The sequence below is a fragment of the Bufo bufo genome, chromosome 5 (assembly GCF_905171765.1).
Source record: "Bufo bufo chromosome 5, aBufBuf1.1, whole genome shotgun sequence".
In the NCBI taxonomy this organism is placed as follows: domain Eukaryota; kingdom Metazoa; phylum Chordata; class Amphibia; order Anura; family Bufonidae; genus Bufo; species Bufo bufo.
The window spans coordinates 398,626,991-398,646,087 of NC_053393.1; positions in this window are offsets into that span (position 1 = coordinate 398,626,991).

Consider the following 19,097-nt stretch of genomic DNA (forward strand, 5'->3'; position numbering starts at 1 on the left):
CATGACTATGAAAATTGTAGATTCACACTGAAGGCATCAAAACTATGAATTAACACATGTGGAATTATATACATAACAAACAAGTGTGAAACAACTGAAAATATGTCATATTCTAGGTTCTTCAAAGTAGCCACCTTTTGCTTTGATTACTGCTTTGCACACTCTTGGCATTCTCTTGATGAGCTTCAAGAGGTAGTCCCCTGAAATGGTTTTCACTTCACAGGTGTGCCCTGTCAGGTTTAATAAGTGGGATTTCTTGCCTTATAAATGGGGTTGGGACCATCAGTGGCGTTGAGGAGAAGTCAGGTGGATACACAGCTGATAGTCCTACTGAATAGACTGTTAGAATTTGTATTATGGCAAGAAAAAAGCAGCTAAGTAAAGAAAAACGAGTGGCCATCATTACTTTAAGAAATGAAGGTGAGTCAGTCAGCCGAAAAATTGGGAAAACTTTGAAAGTAAGGGCTATTTGACCATGAAGGAGAGTGATGGAGTGCTGCGCCAGATGACCTGGCCTCCACAGTCACCAGACCTGAACCCAATCGAGATGGTTTGGGGTGAGCTGGACCGCAGAGTGAAGGCAAAAGGGCCAACAAGTGCTAAGCATTTCTGGAAACTCCTTCAAAACTTTTGAAAACCATTTCAGGGGACTACCTCTTGAAGCTCATCAAGAGAATGCCAAGAGTGTGCAAGGCAGTAATTAAAGCAAAAGGTGGCTACTTTGAAGAACCTAGAATATGACATATTTTCAGTTGTTTCACACTTGTTTGTTATGTATATAATTCCACATGTGTTAATTCATAGTTTTGATGCCTTCATAGTCATGAAAATAAAGAAAACTCTTTGAATGAGAAGGTGTGTCCAAACTTTTGGTCTGTACTGTACAGTATATGCATCAATACAGCATAACATGCATTGGACATACAGTCTACACCTACATAAAAACATGATTTGTGAAACACATCAGTATATATATACACATACACAGTAAATTACATGCGCAGACATGATCATAGACACGTAATAATGATTAGACATACAAAATAATACAATACAATAAAAATGTGTGATAGTAGATCTGATTAATAAATAAATACATAAGTGAAGGTGAAAACCCTAAGTGTTACAATAGATCAAAGATAATATAATAATAAAAATAATAAATAGAAATGTGAAAACAAATCAATATGATGAGCAAAGTGCAATGAAGTGCAATAAACATAATGCAATCAAATTAATATTTGAATCCATGATTGCAAACGTGAAAATATACACTGCTCAAAAAAATAAAGGAAACACAAAAATAACACATCCTAGATCTGAGTTAATTAAATATTCTTCTGAAATACTTTGTTCTTTACATAGTTGAATGTGCTGACAACAAAATCACACAAAAATAAAAGAATGGAAATCAAATTTTTCAACCCATGGAGGTCTGGATTTGAAGTCACCCTCAAAATTAAAGTGTAAAAACACACTACAGGCTGATCCATCTTTGATGTAATGTCCTTAAAACAAGTCATAATGAGGCTCAGTAGTGTGTGTGGCCTCCACGTGCCTGTATGACCTCCCTACAACGCCTGTGCATGCTCCTGATGAGGTGGCAGACGGTCTCCTGAGGGATCTCCTCCCAGACCTGGACTAAAGCATCTGCCAACTCCTGGACAGTCTGTGGTGCAACGTGACGTTGGTGGACAGAGCGAGACATGATGTCCCAGATGTGCTGAATTGGATTCAGGTCTGGGGAACGGGTGGGCTGGTCCATAGCATCAATGCCTTCGTCTTGCAGGAACTGCTGACACACTCCAGCCACATGAGGTCTACCATTGTCTTGCATTAGGAGGAACCCAGGGCCAACCGCACCAGCATATGGTCTCACAAGGGGTCTGAGGATCTCATCTCGGTACCTAATGGCAGTCAGGCTACCTCTGGCAAGCACATGGAGGGCTCTGCGGCCCTCCAAAGAAATGCCACCCCACACCATGATATTGCAGGCAGCAGAACGTTCTCCACGGCGTCTCCAGACTCTGTCACGTCTGTCACATGTGCTCAGTGTGAACCTGCTTTCATCTGTGAAGAGCACAGGGCGCCAGTGGCGAATTTGCCAATCTTGGTGTTCTCTGGCAAATGCCAAACGTCCTGCACGGTGTTGGGCTGTAAGCACAACCCCCACCTGTGGATGTCGGGCCCTCATATCACCCTCATGGAGTCTGTTTCTGACCGTTTGAGTAGACACATGCACATTTGTGGCCTGCTGGAGGTCATTTTGCAGGGCTCTGGCAGTGCTCCTACTGTTCCTCCTTGTACAAAGGCGGAGGTAGCGGTCCTGCTGCTGGGTTGTTGCCCTCCTACGGCCTCCTGCACGTCTCTTGATGTACTGGCCTTCCTCCTGGTAGCTCCTCCATGCTCTGGACACTATGCTGACAGACACAGCAAACCTTCTTGCCACAGCTCGCATTGATGTGCCATCCTGGATAAGCTGCACTACCTGAGCCACTTGTGTGGGTTGTAGACTCCGTCTCATGCTACCACTAGAGTGAAAGCACCGCCAGCATTCAAAAGTGACCAAAACATCAGCCAGGAATCATAGGAACTGAGAAGTGGTCTGTGGTTACCACCTGCAGAACCACTCCTTTTTTGGGGGTGTCTTGCTAATTGCCTATAATTTCCACCTGTTGTCTATCTCATTTGCACAACAGCATGTGAAATTGATTGTCACTCAGTGTTGCTTCCTAAGTGGACAGTTTGATTTCACAGAAGTGTGATTGACTTGGAGTTACATTGTGTTGTTTAAGTGTTCCCTTTATTTTTTTGAGCAGTGTATATATGGTGCCAGTGAGGGTTAAAAAATACAAAAAATAATAATAAACATTATACTTTTAAAATTACATAATTTGCAAAGTGCAAAGTGTGAGAACAAATGGTGTAAAGTGAAATATATATAGCTCAATCACAAGGAAAAACATACGGTGATCAGCACCGTTGGACCAATATATATATAGTCGAGGTGGTATCCTCAACGAAGGAATGTGTGTATGATGAAGAGGAAAAAGGGGACAAGAATGGGATAAGTAAGAGGGAAGGGGGGAAGGAAAGGGGGAAAGGAAGGGGGAGAGGGGGAAGGAAGGGAAAGGAGAAAAGGGAAGAAAAGAAAAAGAGAAAAAGAAAAAAGGGGGCAAACAAACAAAAAAACATAATAATAATATTTTAATGACAGTGGACATGAACAAATGCAGTAAAACTCAATTTGATGGGCCATAGCAGACTGGTGAGAGTCCGGTTGTAGCAGATCAAGGGAAGGCAAAGTGGCTTGGTGTCCCGCCACAAAATAATATAAAGTGCTGGGAGGAGAGACAATAAAAACTAATTAATAAAAAATAATACTGAGTAAACAAACAAACTATTAAAAGAAACGGATGAAATCCACAATTGTGGACCCAGCGGCTACAAAAAAGAAGAAAAGCCCAAATTCTCATTAAGGCCCCTGGGACGTAAAGTCCCAAGGGTCCAAATCCAGCGGCTCTCCTTTTGGGCTAGCCGCTTGAATATATTGCCTGCACTTAGGTCAACCTGGATACAGTCAATCCCTCTGACCTTGAGAGACCTCGGATTGCATGAATGGAATTCCTTGAAATGCCTTGCAATTGGTTTAAGAGCCTCATCCTCCTTAACCTCCTGTGCATTAAGGGATGTCACTTACGTGCTCCCTCACGCGGATCCTCAGCTCACGTGTGGTCAATCCCACATATATCTTAGGGCATAGGGCATAGTACACCACCCGCGTGCTGGAGCACGTAAGGGAATGATTCATTTTAAAAGATTTGACTCCAGACGAGTCCACAAAATCAAAGGAACGCTCTATATTGGGGCATGCGGCACATCTGCCGCATGGTCTGAACACGGTCTTTGGACTCCCTTGTCCGACACACAGTTGGGGTGATGTCGGTTGTAAATAGCCTCTGACTAAACTATCCCATAGGGTGCTAGCCCTACGTGCCGTGACAAGGGGTTGCATAGATAAAAAAAATTCCAAGACAGGGTCCGTTAACAAAATGGGCCAGTGTGAGGCCAAACACTTCCTCATTTCGTCCCAGTGTGAGTGGTATGTGCTTACAAATCTGATCTTTTTATCAGATATCCTGTCTCTTTTAGTTTGTAACAGTTGAAACTGATCCTGGGTTTTAGCTCGCCAGTACGCCTTTTTAATAGACCGATGGCTGTAACCTCTCCTAAGGAACCTTCAACTCCCTGGCATGCCTTTCAAAAGTTACATCGTCCGAACAAATCCGACGGATCCGTAGGAACTGGCCAACAGGAATGGCAGAGATGGTGCTTTTAGGATGCAAAGAGGTTGCATGCAAATAAGCATTGACAGCCGTCTCTTTCCGGAAAACATCCGTCCTGAGGCGACCGCCAACATCCCTAAAGACGGAGACGTCCAAAAAGTCAACCCTCTGCTTATGATATTTCTGGAGTTCGTATTCAACAACTTAAAAAAGGCATGAAGTTGTTCTTCAGTTCCCTGCCAGATCAAGAAGACGTCATCTATGTACCGCACCCATAAAATGGCGCGGTCCATGATGACGTGTCTGTCTGACAGGAAAAGGTCCCTCTCCACACAGCCCCAAGAACAGGTTAGGATATGCCGGCGCACACACCGACCCCATCGCTGTCCACTGGTTTGGTGATCTCATCAAATGGCCGCAGAAGTCTGCATGCATCGCGCATGAGCAGCAACTGGCGCAGTGAAAAAAAAACATGCTCCCAAGAACCTGTCCTGCCGCAGAGTGTGTACAGGTAGTCGCTAACTGCATGTTTCTGAGCAGCCTATCAAGCATATATAAGGTGGAGTTCCAGTGCATGGGGCAGTCACAAATCATACGTCTGATGGGCAAGTGGTGTCACCACTGAATGTCAGCATAGCGAGCCATGTCCGTGTAAGATCTTCTAAAATGGCCTGAGATTTTCCTGGCCTGCCGCAAGACGTCTTTGACATATTTGACAATGATTCACTGCATGACTAAGTTCAGGACATGTGCCATGCTGGAACGTGTGTCATTTTGCCATGTTTCAGCTCGCTCAGCAGATTGGCACCGTTGTCGCACGCCACTTTATCAACTGTCAAATTGATCGGGATTAGCCACTTATCGGCCTGTGACCGAAGAGCTGAAAGGAGTGCAGGACCGGTGTGGCTCTTGGCTTCCAGGCGCAACAGCCGCAGCACAGCATGGCAACGTCTCACCTGGCACATCAAATAGGTTCTGGGAAGCTTGAGGGGTGCAGCGGAAGAGGCGGTAGCAGTGGAAAAGGAGGAGTCAGCTGAGGAGGAGACGGAGGATGGAGTAGGAGGAGGAGAAGAAGAGGCAGGCCTGCATGCAATCCATGGAGGTAACACCAAATTCACATGGGTGCCACAGGTTGCATGCTTGACGGTCGTCAGAAGGTTCACCCAGTGGGCAGTAAAAGTTATGTGCCTTCCCTGCCCATGTTTGCTAGACCATGTGTCTGTGGCACGGACACTGTGTGCCAGAGATATATTAACTTGCCGCTGAACATGGCCATATAGTTTAGGGATGCCCTTCTGGGAGAAATATTTCTTTCCGGTGACCTTCCATTGCAGTTTGCCAATGGCCACAAATTTTTGAAAGGCCTCCAAGTCCACCAATTTATATGGCAGTAGTTGGTAAGCTAGCAGTTTGGCAAGAGGATTATCCTGCGTCATAATTTTTTTACGCTCGAACATTTGGGCCACGGAAGCCTGCCTTGTGCCAGATAAACACGACGACAGCACGGTGGAAGGTGGAGTGAAGGACAAATGGGAGGAGAGAGGAGAAGGAAAATGAGAAGAAGCAGGACGCGGAGCGCCGGGAGTTTTTGGAGTTTGTGGCTTTGTGGGTTCTGACGGGTTTGGTCCCACTAGGCTTAGTGATGGGAGGCCAGGTGCTTTCTTAAGGCGGTCGTCACTAGGTGAGTGTTGGGCTTACCGCAACTTATGCATTGACAACACAGGCTGAAGATGGCAACACTATTGTCAGCAACTGACACGTTAAAAAAAGCCCACACTGCGGAGCCATATGCCCGCATCCTGGGAGCGCAAGATGTGACCGTACATGGTGGATGGTTCGCTCCAGATATGTTTGCAGTATGCTTTTTGCCTCTGGTGTATTGCAAGTTTTGCCTGCTTCTCCTCCTTATCCTCCCTATCTGCTGCTCCGTCTCTCCCTCTGAACTTCCCTCCTCTTTCTCTCTTGTGGGAACCCACGTGACATCCATCGACACGTCATCATCGTCACCTTCACCACCACCAACATTAGAGATCTCAGAGTAGGCAGCAACAGCAGGGACCACCCTCCTTTGGCTGATCTGGGTACTGTTGTCAGATCGTTTGGTGACGGCCGTTGCTACCTCCTCTTCCTCATCCGATGCCAAGAATGGCTGCGCATTGGTAACTTCTGGGTATGGATGGGAAAATTATTCCTCTGACTCAAGTGTAGGGCCTATGGTGGTGGTGGTGGTGTCTTTGGGGGTGCATACAGCAGAGAGTGAGGAGGGTGCAGATACATAGGATGAGGAGGGTGCAGAAGCGGTAGGCTGAATGAGCAACTTAACGAACTCTGGTGCGCCTTTTGAAGTTATCGCACGCGCCTTCTCCAACTTCCCATTTAGGCTCCGGCCTGGTGCACCTACCCAACCCCTACCATCCCTGCGGAATGGTCTGCTTCTTCCTCAGCCTGTCATTTTCTAAATGACCCTCTGCCTAAGTCCGTAGAGAAGAGCAGTATTTGTGGAAGAAGGTATATCGCAGCCCTCAATCAGTATTTGGTGGAAAAAGGTATATAGCAATAACACCCCTCAATCAGTATTTTGTGGAAGAAGGTATATGGCACCCTTCAATCAGTATTTGGCGGAAACAGGTATATGGCACCCCTAAATCAGTATTTTGTGGAAGCAGGTGTATTGCAGCGCTCAATCAGTAATTGGTGGAAGAAGTTATATAGCAATAGCACCTCTCAAATGTTTAGTGGAAGAAGTTATATGGCACCCCTAAATCAGTATTTTGTGGAAGCAGGTGTATTGCAGCCCTCAATCAGTATTTTGTGGAAGAAGGTATATAGAAATATCACTCCTCAATCAGTATTTTGTGGAAGAACGTATATAGCACCCCTCAATCAGTATTTGGCGAAAACAGGTATATGGCATCCCTCAATTAGTATTTTGTGGAAGAAGGTGTATCGCAGCCCTCAATCAGTATTTTGTGGAAGAAGGTATATAGCAATAGCACCCCTCAATCATTATTTTGTGGAAGAAGGTATATGGCACCCCTCAATCAGTATTTGGCGGAAACAGGTATATAGCACCCCTCAATCTGTATTTGGCGGAAACTGGTATATAGCACCCCTCAATCAGCATTTGGCAGAAACAGGTATATAGCCCCCCTCAATCAGAATTAGGTGGAAGAAGGTATATCGCAGCCCTCAAGCAATTTTTTTTTGGGGAAAGAGGTATATCAAACCCGTTGCAATTAGTTGCTCCAAAAGTGCTTGTCCCTCTATATATCTGTGGTATCGCAGCAGAACCGCACACAACTGCTGCACAATACAAATACAGTCATGGCCAAAAGTTTTGAGAATGACACAAATATTAGTTTTCACAAATTTTGCTGCTAAACTGCTTTTAGATCTTTGTTTCAGTTGTTTCTTTGATGTAGTGAAATATAATTACACGCACTTCATACGTTTCAAAGGCTTTTATCGACAATTACATGACATTTATGCAAAGAGTCAGTATTTGCAGTGTTGGCCCTTCTTTTTCAGGACCTCTGCAATTCGACTGGGCATGCTCTCAATCAACTTCTGGGCCAATTCCTGACTGATAGCAACCCATTCTTTCATAATCACTTCTTGGAGTTTGTCAGAATTAGTGTGTTTTTGTTTGTCCACCCGCCTCTTGAGGATTGACCACAAGTTCTCAATGGGATTAAGATCTGGGGAGTTTCCAGGCCATGGACCCAAAATGTCAACGTTTTGGTCCCCGAGCCACTTAGTTATCACTTTTGCCTTATGGCACGGTGCTCCATCGTGCTGGAAAACGCATTGTTCTTCACCAAACTGTTGTTGGATTGTTGGAAGAAGTTGCTGTTGGAGGGTCTTTTGGTAACATTCTTTATTCATGGCTGTGTTTTTGGGCACAATTGTGAGTGAACCCACTCCCTTGGATGAGAAGCAACCCAACACATGAATGGACTCAGGATGCTTTACTGTTGGCATGACACAGGACTTATGGTAGCGCTCACCTTTTCTTCTATGGACAAGCCTTTTTCCAGATGCCCCAAACAATCGGAAAGAGGCTTCATCGGAGAATATGACTTTGCCCCAGTCCTCAGCAGTCCATTCATCATACTTTCTGCAGAAGATCAATCTGTCCCTGATGTTTTTTTTTTGAGAGAAGTGGCTTCTTTGCTGCCCTTCTTGACACCAGGCCATCTTCCAAAAGTCTTCGCCTCACTGTGCGTGCAGATGCACTCACACCTGCCTGCTGCCATTCCTGAGCAAGCTCTGCACTGGTGGCACTCCGATCCCGCAGCTGAATCCTCTTTAGGAGGCGATCCTGGTTTTTGCTGGACTTTCTTGGACGCCCTGAAGTCTTCTTAACAAGAATTGAACCTCTTTCCTTGAAGTTCTTGATCATCCTATAAATTGTTGATTGAGGTGCAATCTTAGTAGCCACAATATCCTTGCCTGTGAAGCCATTTTTATGCAATGCAATGATGGCTGCACGCGTTTCTTTGCAGGTCACCATGGTAAACAATGGAAGAACAATGATTTCAAGCATCACCCTCCTTTTAACATGTCAAGTCTGCCATTTTAACCCAATCAGCCTGACATAATGATCTCCAGCCTCGTGCTCGTCAACATTCTCACCTGAGTTAACAAGACGATTACTGAAATGATCTCAGCAGGTCCTTTAATGACAGCAATAAAATGCAGTGGAAAGTTTTTTTGGGGATTAAGTTAATTTTCATGGCAAAGAAGGACTATGCAATTCATCTGATCACTCTTCATAACATTCTGGAGTATATGCAAATTGCTATTATAAAAACTTAAGCAGCAACTTTTCCCATTTCCAATATTTATGTAATTCTCAAAACTTTTGGCCACGACTGTACACTAAAATATAATTTCTATGTTAGAAAGTATATTATATCACACCCCTTTATATCACACCTATCGATAGCACACCTATACCAGTCCTTGAAAGGACTTTTGTGGCCCTATTGGATAGCATTTGGTGTCCCTAACTGTCTCTCTCCCTACACTGGCAAAACACATCATGTAAAATGGCTGCCAGATTAGGTTCTGTTATAGGGTTGAGGGTGTGTCCATGTGCTGAAATGTCTCAATTGGCTGTCCTGTCCCACCTGATGGATGTGTCATGGGTCAAAGTTCGGCGCTATGCAAAAAAATATGGCGTGTGTGAATATTGTCATATGTTCGCATGTTTGGCAAAATGCAAACGGGCAAAGTTTGCGGCGAAACAACCGCCGGGCGAACCGCAAGGCCATCTCTAGCCATAACCAGACAATGCTATTTGTGTATCTTTTGGCTAGTCATATTTATGTCTAGTTTGAGTTTGAGTCAGAGAAATTCTACCTGGAAATGAATCTGCTGTTTAACTTCAACATTGTAGCAAATTTGTACTATGTAGCAGTCTGACAGTATGGGTAGGTTTCTTAATGCAGTTTTAGAAGCCAAAATCAGGGGGTCTTAAAAAAATAGAAAGTATACAGGACACATATGATTTCTTCTCTTTTTTTTTTTTCTTCACCTCTTGTTTTTGGCTTCCAAAACTGCATGTAGAAACCTGACTGTGTGGATATATCCTTATGGGAGCAGTAGCACAACAGTGGGTTGTGTATAGTAAAGGCAGATAAATGAGAATAAGTGTAGCAGTGGGTTGTAGTGCTGAAACTATACAAGAATATTAGGCTAAATCTACCATCGACATAGCGTTGGTGTAGACACAGGAAAAATCTCCTGACATACTGTATTCCAACACAGACATAGACTCTACCTGGTTGGCATTTGTCAACAGAAGGTTCCAAAAGTACATACAAAAAGTGTGCCATGTGCTGTACTTTTTCTCAGTCTGTGGCACACAAATGAAACTGTATTGGCATAGAGTTACACATCTCTCTAGATTTGCAGTGTAAATATTTTATCAAATGCACTGTACTGTAGATACAATGGACCTCTTTTGGGATGGCCCAGTTTGCCCTCTGCTAATATTGGCCGCAGAAGGCACACATTAATCCTGCAGGATGTAAGTGGAGCAGGAAATTTAATGACAACTTCCATATTATTGCTTATGAATTACATGTACGGCTGATGTATTAATAAATAAATGTAAGAATAAATAAATAAAACTCCCTACAGTCTCCTTTTCCAATATTCTTCCATTAATCATTTTCAGCAACACTGTCCCTAGCGCATGAGCACTTGCCACATTTCTCCCTATGTTCAGCTCACAGGACAATGGCGGAGACCACATAAGATCAGTTTTTATGGGGCTGTGACATCACAGGGGGTGACTATCTGTGCATTGGCTTGCTGCACAACATTATGGGTGATCTTGTATTCCCGGGCTTGTTACTTTTAGGCCTCTTGTACACGACAGTATGTAATTTGCAGTCCGCAAAAAATGGATCCGCAAAAAATACGGATGACTTTCATGTGCATTCCGTATTTTGCGGAACGGAACAGCTGGCCCCTAATAGAACACTGCTATCCTTGTCCGTTATGCGAAAAATAATAGGACAAGTTCTATTTTTTAACGGAACGGATATACGGAAATACGGAAACGGAATGCAGTGAAATGAATGGAACCGGTGAAACCAGTAAAATGAATGGTTCCGCATACGGACCGCAAACTGAAACCGCAAAAACGGAACGGAAACGGAAAAAAAATAAGTTCGTGTGCTAGAGGACTTAGGTCCATTCACACATCTGTAGTGTATTGCGGATCCGCAATACACCCGGCCGGCACCCCAATAGAACTGCCTATTCATGTCCGCTATTGCGAACAAGAATAGAACATGTTCTATTTTTTTCCGGAGCCGCGGGGACACGCTCCAGAAATGCGGATGTGGACAGCACACTTTGTGCTGTACGTATCCATTCCTGCCCCATAGAGAATGAATGGGTCCGCACCCGTTCCGGATAATTGCGGAACGGGTGCGGACTAGTGATGAGCGAGCATTCTCGGCCTAATATCTGTTCGGCTCGAGCATCACTATGCTCGACACATGGCAGTACTCGGCCGAGTACCACATGTGCTCGAGTGGCATGCTCGAGTCCCCTCCCCGCAGGTTTTGCGGCTGCTAAGCAGCCAATAAACGTGCAGGTAAGTACTGCCATCACTGTAATGCCAGTTGCCATGTTGGCTGCTGGCATTACAGTGATTGGATGGCCGTAACGCGTCATCGGATGCTATATAGCACCCGATGACGCGGGTTCGGCTCATTGCGAGTCAGGGAGAGCTGCGCTTAGGAAGGGACAGATAGTGTAGGGAGATTGTTATTCCAGTGAATAACGTTTTAAAAACCCAAAAGTAATTTTAACGACTATTGTGTGTGGTGGCAGCAATTTAATTGTGCAAAGTAGTACTCAAATATTTTTTTTTATACTTTGCGAAATAGTGATTCTTTTGCTATATAGAAGGTGTCTACAGTGACTTGTGACATCTGTGCAGCAATACCTTCTGTGTGGCAGGGGCAGAGAAAGGAAGATTATTAGTAAAAACAATAATTTTTTTCCCATAATCCACATTTTTGCTGTCAACGGTGTAATCCGTGAATTGTGTGATCTGCGCTTCAACACCTTGTGTGGTTGTCAGGCCCAGATATAGTGAAAAATATAAATATAAATATAAACTACATCAGAAAACAGTGTCTGTACCGCAGATTCCAATAATCAGGGCCTAAAATAGTGTCCATATTCTGTGGTGTTCTGTGCCATCTGAAAACTGTTTCTTTAGGGCAAATTCCAATAATCTGGGCCCATTATAGTGTCCATGTTCTGTGGGTTTCTGTGACATATACTGTCTTGCATCAGAAAACTGAGTTTATATTGCAAATTCCAATAATCTAAGCCTAATCTACAGTCCAAAGTGTGTGGCTTTCAGTGACATCTACTATCCTGCATCCAAAATCTGTTTCTTTAGGGCAAATTCCAATAATCTGGGCCTAATATAGTGTCCATATTCTGTGGGTTTCTGTGACTTATACTGTCATGCATCCGAAAACTGAGTTTGTATAGCAAATTCCAATAATCTGGGCCTAACCTATGGTCCATATGTGTGGCTTTCTGTGACATATACAGTATGCCATCCAAAAACGGCCATCTGCCATCTGTCATCTGTAACAAAGCGATAGCAGGGCCTCTCCTGTATAACATCTCCTCATCCTAAATACCGCAGTAACATTCCCTGTAATTTTTTATTACTCATTCCAATAACAGGGCTCCTAAAGAATCCTGTATTGTTATTTATCGTCACTACCTCCCCGAGTTGGGAGTGGGTAATTGCCGCGCGACTGCTGCCTTCCTTGGAATTTTGTGCTTTAATAACTTGACCCACCCTCTCTGGGTGGTTCACAATTATGAAAAAAAAGTGGCAAGGCAACAACAGCCAATCAGATTTCAGCCATTGACCTCCCTTGGATGTGGTATCCCTTTCTCAAGCTCCTTCTCCGTCATCGAACCCTGATTCCCCATTACCCGTGATCACCATGGTAGGCGCAGAAAAGAACATCGAAAACTGGTAGGGCAGACATCCAAATGGATCGTCGCCATCACGGGATGTGCAATCGCCCAGAGGTTATCTAAAGTCACCAATCGGCAGCAGGCCCTTTTAGATGGTCAGATCAGCAGGCCCTTGCTCCAAATGTTTTTGAGGGTTACCAGAAGGCCATCAATCATAATTTTTCAAGGATGTGTATGATGCCCTCCTTTAGGTGTAACAAAGAGTGTTTTGGAGTGCCGGTTCCTTGCAATTTTTGGCAGCCCTTTCACTTAGTGCATAGGCTTTATGAGTGTAGGAGTCCCACTACCTGAACAATTGTACCACAATGTGAATGAGGCCCTCCTTTATGTGATATACAGGCTGTTTCGGAGTGCCTCTTGCTTGTAATTTTTTGCAGCACTTTATATACAATTGAATTTACTGGAAAAAATGTTACCCAAAATTTTTTCCTGTAAAATAGATTTTTTGGGGGGTTTTCTGCGTATTTTTCAGTCTGTAAAAGTGGCGTACTACTCGGACAGCATGGTTCCCAGCAGCAACCTGGGAGTCCAAGATGCATCCAGACATCGTCCTCATGGTGTTCCTGATCCATTTTGGTGGTGTTTCTGTCACTTTCTGAGCTTTGCCAATGGACCAGGCACCCTCCCCTCTTCAGAGCAGGGGGTGCCTGGTTGTCTCCCATCGACTTCCATTATACTCGGGTGCTCGGCCGAGCACACGAATATAGCAATGTGTTTGGGCCGAACACCCAAACACCTGAATACTTTGGTGCTCGATCATCACTAGTGCGGACACATTCTACGGATGTGTGAATGGTCCCTTACTTTGTAACATATAAGCCGCCATTTTCGCTGAACACTATGGGAGTGCCACCTTCTTCATGGATTTGACAAGAAAAGATCTGGATGGTTATAGATTTTGTTGTTCAGACCTGCTCCAATTTTATGACAAACAGGATTTTACAAGCTTCAGTCACCTGGTCATTTGATGAAATAAGAACCTCCAGCTGAAAAGTTGTCTTTTCATCCATAGCAGTTTTTGGTGGAGTTTTTGGGTCAACAAGATTTGATTAGTTATCATTTTCCTGCATGATGATCACATACATAGCATGAATGTTATGGATTCAGAAGAGAAAGTGGGATTGCTTCTTTTCTTTGTCACAAAAGTAAAATAAAATATAAACTTTAAGAAGCTTATTAACCACTTCCCGACCACCATTGACTATAAACGTCCTTGGGAGGTCGGTTTATCTCTAAATGGACGTTCTGTAACGTCCATTCAGCATTCAGAGATGGCAGCTGCACGCTAATCGTGCAGCTGCAGAGCGGGGGGCCCGCTGTCAGTGACAACAGGGCACCCCAGGAAGAAGTCAGGGACCATTCCTGGGTGTCCCTGCCTTCTAGATCGCTGAATACACAGCGCTCAATGAGCGCTGTGTATACAGATCAGGAAGCACTATGCCGCTTCCTGTCCCGGCCCGGTGGTCATGTGACCGCTGGGGATGGGGGAGTACAGGAGCTGTCGAGTCTTCTATAGACCACGATCAGCCCTGCACTGAGGCTGAACAGCACAGTATTGTGCTGTACAGCTTCTCTGGGGGGTGTATTTCCATTATAATTGGGGCTACTATGTCAGCCCCAGTTACAGAAGAAATCTATAGTGAAAAAAAAATATGAAGTTAAATGTTCCCCAGAGGCCTTGTATGATCTTATGGGGGACACAAAGTGTAAAATTGAGGTGAAATTTCAAAATGTCACTTTTTTTGCAGATTTTCTATTTTAATAAATTTTTTCCTGGATCACATCAAGGGTTAAAAACAAAACAAATCTCAATATTTATTACCTTGATTCTGCAGTTTGCATAAACACCCAATATGCTGTAATTTCTAAAAGGGCATCATTTAAGGGTTGGTTATAATATGCAAGCCCCACAAAGTGACTTCAGAACTAAACTGGTCCGAAAAAGTGGGTTTTGGATTTTTTATTTTTTTTATTTTAAGAATTGCTTCTAAAATTCAAAGCCTTCTAACATCCTAAAAAAATAAAATGATATTTAGAAAAATTATGCCAACATAAAGTAGACATATGTGGAATGTTAAATAATAAATATTTTATGAGGTATCACTTTCTGTTTTAAAAGCAGAGAAACTGAAATTTTTAAAATTGCAAGATTTTCTAAATTTTTTGTAAATTTGTGATTTTTTTATGAATAAAGGTGAAATATATGGACTCAAATTTATGACTATCATGAAGTACAATGTGTCAAGAGAAAACAATCTCTGAATGACTTGGATAAGTAAAAGCGTTCCAAAGTTATTACCACATAAAGTGACACATGGCAGATTTTCAAAATCAGCCCTGGTCAGGAAGGGGGTAAATGGCCTGGTTTGGAAGTGGCTAAGTGGCAGGGGAGGCTAAGCATACTATAGAACGCTAATGAACAATAGTCATAATTACATGCTTACCGCTGATGATTCAGTCATTTAATATATGCATCTTTTTTCGACGCATTATTACTGCCACCGTTTTTTCTGTCACATGACTGAACACATGCATAATAAAAATGGAGCATGTTCTATGTCGACAACTGCCTACAGCTACAGCACGTACAGAATGTACACTCTAGTCTATTAAATCATACCACTGCAGACATGGAAAATGCAAATAAAAAATCTACAACTGGAGTCTTCCATTAAATGAAGATAAAGATGCTTGGCAGTGCAGACATCTACAGGAAATCTACTCCAATGATACCAATGAAAACTACAAGTCTCTAAAGCACTCACACAGCTCCGTAGAAAGAAAACTAAAAAAGTTATAGGTCTTGGGATGCGGTGATGCAAAAACATTTTCTTCTTTTAAAAGAAAGGGTACTTATTGCACAAAAGTAGTAAAATGTAAAAAAAAATAAAAAATGCTTTGTATATTTGGCATTGTTATAATCATACTGACCCATATTGATGCCAAAATATGAATGACGCAAAATTTATAATGCAAAAACTCAGTGACAGTATTGCTGTTATTCCGTATCCCCCTCCCAGAAACAGTTAATAAAAGTTAATTAGTAAGTTATGTGTACCCCAAAATGGCATCATGAAAAACTATTACTTGTCCCACAAAAAGCAAACCCCCATACAGCTACATAGACAAAAAAAGAAAAAATCTCACAAAGGACTGATTGATGTTCTTATGACTAGCAACACGTTTGATCTACAAAACCATGTAATATAAGTAGAGTTGAGCGGACACCTGGATGTTCGGGTTCGGCATGTTCGGCCGAACTTAAAAAAAAAAATCGGGTTTGGGACCCGAACTTGACCCCGAACCCCATTTGAAGTCAATGGGGACCCAAACTTTTGAGCACTAAAATGGCTGTAAAAATGTCATGGAAAGAGCTAGAGGGCTGCAAAAGGCAGCAAAATGTGCTTAAGAGCATGGCAAATGCTCTGCAAACAAATGTGGATAGGGAAATGAATTAAAAAAACATAAAAGACCTTAAAAAAAAAATATTAGGAATGATGTAGGAGGAAGAGGTTGAGGAGGCGGTGAATGGGTGGATGTGGCAGTGTAGGCTCACGTGGCGGTCTAGGTGGAAGCGGCGGTGAAGGAGGAATAGGTAGTCAACACAGATGTGTGTTATTTTGCATTTTTACATAGGGGTATCGCCCAAAATATTTGGACATATAAAAAAAAAAAGAAAAGGAATAAGTGCAAAAATATTTTTCAGTAGAACTCAGATCAGACCACTAATCAGACCCCGAATGTTAATCAGACCTCAGCTCAAAGGCACAATCGGACCCCCAATGTTAATAAGACCCACAATCCGACCTCAGCCCAGACCCCAATGTGAATGACTCCCGATCAGTAGAGTTGAGGGGACACCTGGATGTTCGGGTTCGGCAGGTTTGGCCGAACTTGAAAAAAAAGTTTGGGTTCGGGACCCGAACTTGACCCGAACTTGACCCGAACTTGAACCTGAACCCAAACCCCATTGAAGTCAATGGGGACCCGAACTTTTGGCCACTAAAATGGCTCTATAATAGCCCTGGAAAGAGCTAGAGGGCTGCAAAAGGCAGCAAAATGTGCTTAAGAGCATGGAAAATGCTCTGCAAACAAATGTGAATAGGGAAATGAATTTAAAAAACCATAAAAGACCTTAAAAAAAATAATTTGGAATGATGTAGGAGGAAGAGGTTGAGGAGGCAGTGAATGGGTGGATGTGGTGGTGTAGGCTTAAGTGGCGGTCTAGGTGGAAGCGGCGGCGAAGGAGGAATAGGTAGCCAACACAGATGTGTGTTATTTTGCATTTTTACATAGGGGTATCCCCCAAAATATTGGGAAATATAAAAAAAAAATAAAGAAATGAGTGCACTTGAGTACAAGGATGGATGGTTGAGGCTGTTAGAACTGTCTATTCTGCACAAGGTACAGACAAGTCTTGTGGGATCCAGGCCTGGTTCATTTTAATGAACGTGAGCTTGTCCACGTTGGCTGTGGACAGGCGGCTGCGTCTGTCTGTAATGACGCCTCCTGGCATGCTAAATACACGTTCAGAAAATATACTGGCTGCAGGGCAGGCCAACACCTCCAAGGCATACAGGGCAAACTCTGGCCATGTGGACAATTTGGAGACCCAGAAGTTGAATGGGGCAGAACCATCAGTCAGTACGTGTAGGCGTGTGCACTGTTCCTACCATGTTGTTCAAATGCTGCCTCCTGCTGACATGCTCCATATCAGCAGTTGGGGCCGGTTGTTGTGGCGAGGTGACAAAGCTTTTCCACATGTCGGCCATGCTAACCCAGCCTTCTGAAGTGCTGGCGCTGACACAGCTGCATTGGTGACCTCTTCCTCCTCCCCTGCCTTCACCTTGTGCTTCCACTTGTCCCCCGGCGTCAGTCGGGAATGCTCTCAGAAGCGCGTCTACCAGCGTGCGCCTGTAGTCGCGCATCTTCAGATCACGCTCCAGTGAGGGAATTAAGGACGGCACATTGTCATTGTAACGGGGATCCAGCAGGGTGGCCACCCAGTAGTCAGCACACGTTAAAATGTGGGCAACTCTGCTGTCGTTGCGCAGGCACTGCAGCATGTAGTCGCTCACGTGTGCCAGGTTGCTGATAACGGCGTCATCGCCACTGGCCATGTTGGTGGAGTACTCGAAACAGCGCAACAGGGCACACAGGTCTCGCATGGAGGCCCAGTCATTGGTGATGAAGTAGTGCTGTTCCGCAGTGTGACTCACTCGTGCATGCTGCAGCTGAAACTCCACTATGGCCTGCTGCTGCTCGCACAGGCTCTCCAGCATGTGCAAGGTGGAGTTCCACCTGGTGGGCACGTCGCATATGAGACGGTGAGCGGGAAGGCCGAAGTTACGCTGTAGAGCAGACAGCCGAGCGGCGGCAGGATGAGAACGCCGGAAGCGCGCACAGACGGCCCGCACTTTATGCAGCAGCTCTGACATGTCGGGGTAGTTGTGAATGAATTTCTGCACCACCAAATTCAGCACATGCGCCAGGCAAGGGATGTGCATCAAACCGGCTAGTCCCAGAGCTGCAACGAGATTTCGCCCATTATCGCACACCACCAGGCCGGGCTTGAGGCTCACTGGCAGCAACCACTCGTCGGTCTGTTGTTCTATACCCCACCACAAATCCTGCGCGGTGTGGGGCCTGTCCCCCAAACACATCAGTTTCTGAACGGCCTGCTGACGTTTACCCCTGGCTGTGCTGAAGTTGGTGGTGAAGGTCTGTCGCTGACCGGATGAGGAGGTGGTAGAAGAGGAGGAGGAAGCCGAGTAGGAAGAGGAGGCAACAGGAGGCAAAGAATGATGCGATCCTTGGCAGCGGAAGGACGTGCGCCAAACAGCTCTCCGCCTGGGACCCAGCCGCCACTACATTTACCCAGTGTGCAGTTAGGGAGATACAGCGTCCCTGGCCGTGCTTACTCTTCCACGTATCTGTGGTTAGGTGGACCTTGCCACAGATAGTGTTGCGCAGTGCACACTTGATTTTATCCGATACTTGGTTGTGCAGGGAGGGCACGGCTCTCCTGGAGAAGTAGTGGCGGCTGGGAACGACGTACTGTGGGACAGCAAGCGACATGAGCTGTTTGAAGCTGTCCGTCTCCACCAGCCTGAATGACAGCATTTCAAAGGCCAGTAGTTTAGAAATGCTGGCATTCAGGGCCAGGGATCGAGGGTGGCTAGGTGGAAATTTACGGTTTCTATCCAAGGTTTGTGAGATGGAGAGCTGAACGCTTCCGTGTGACATGGTGGAGATGCTTGGTGACGGAGGTGGTGTTGT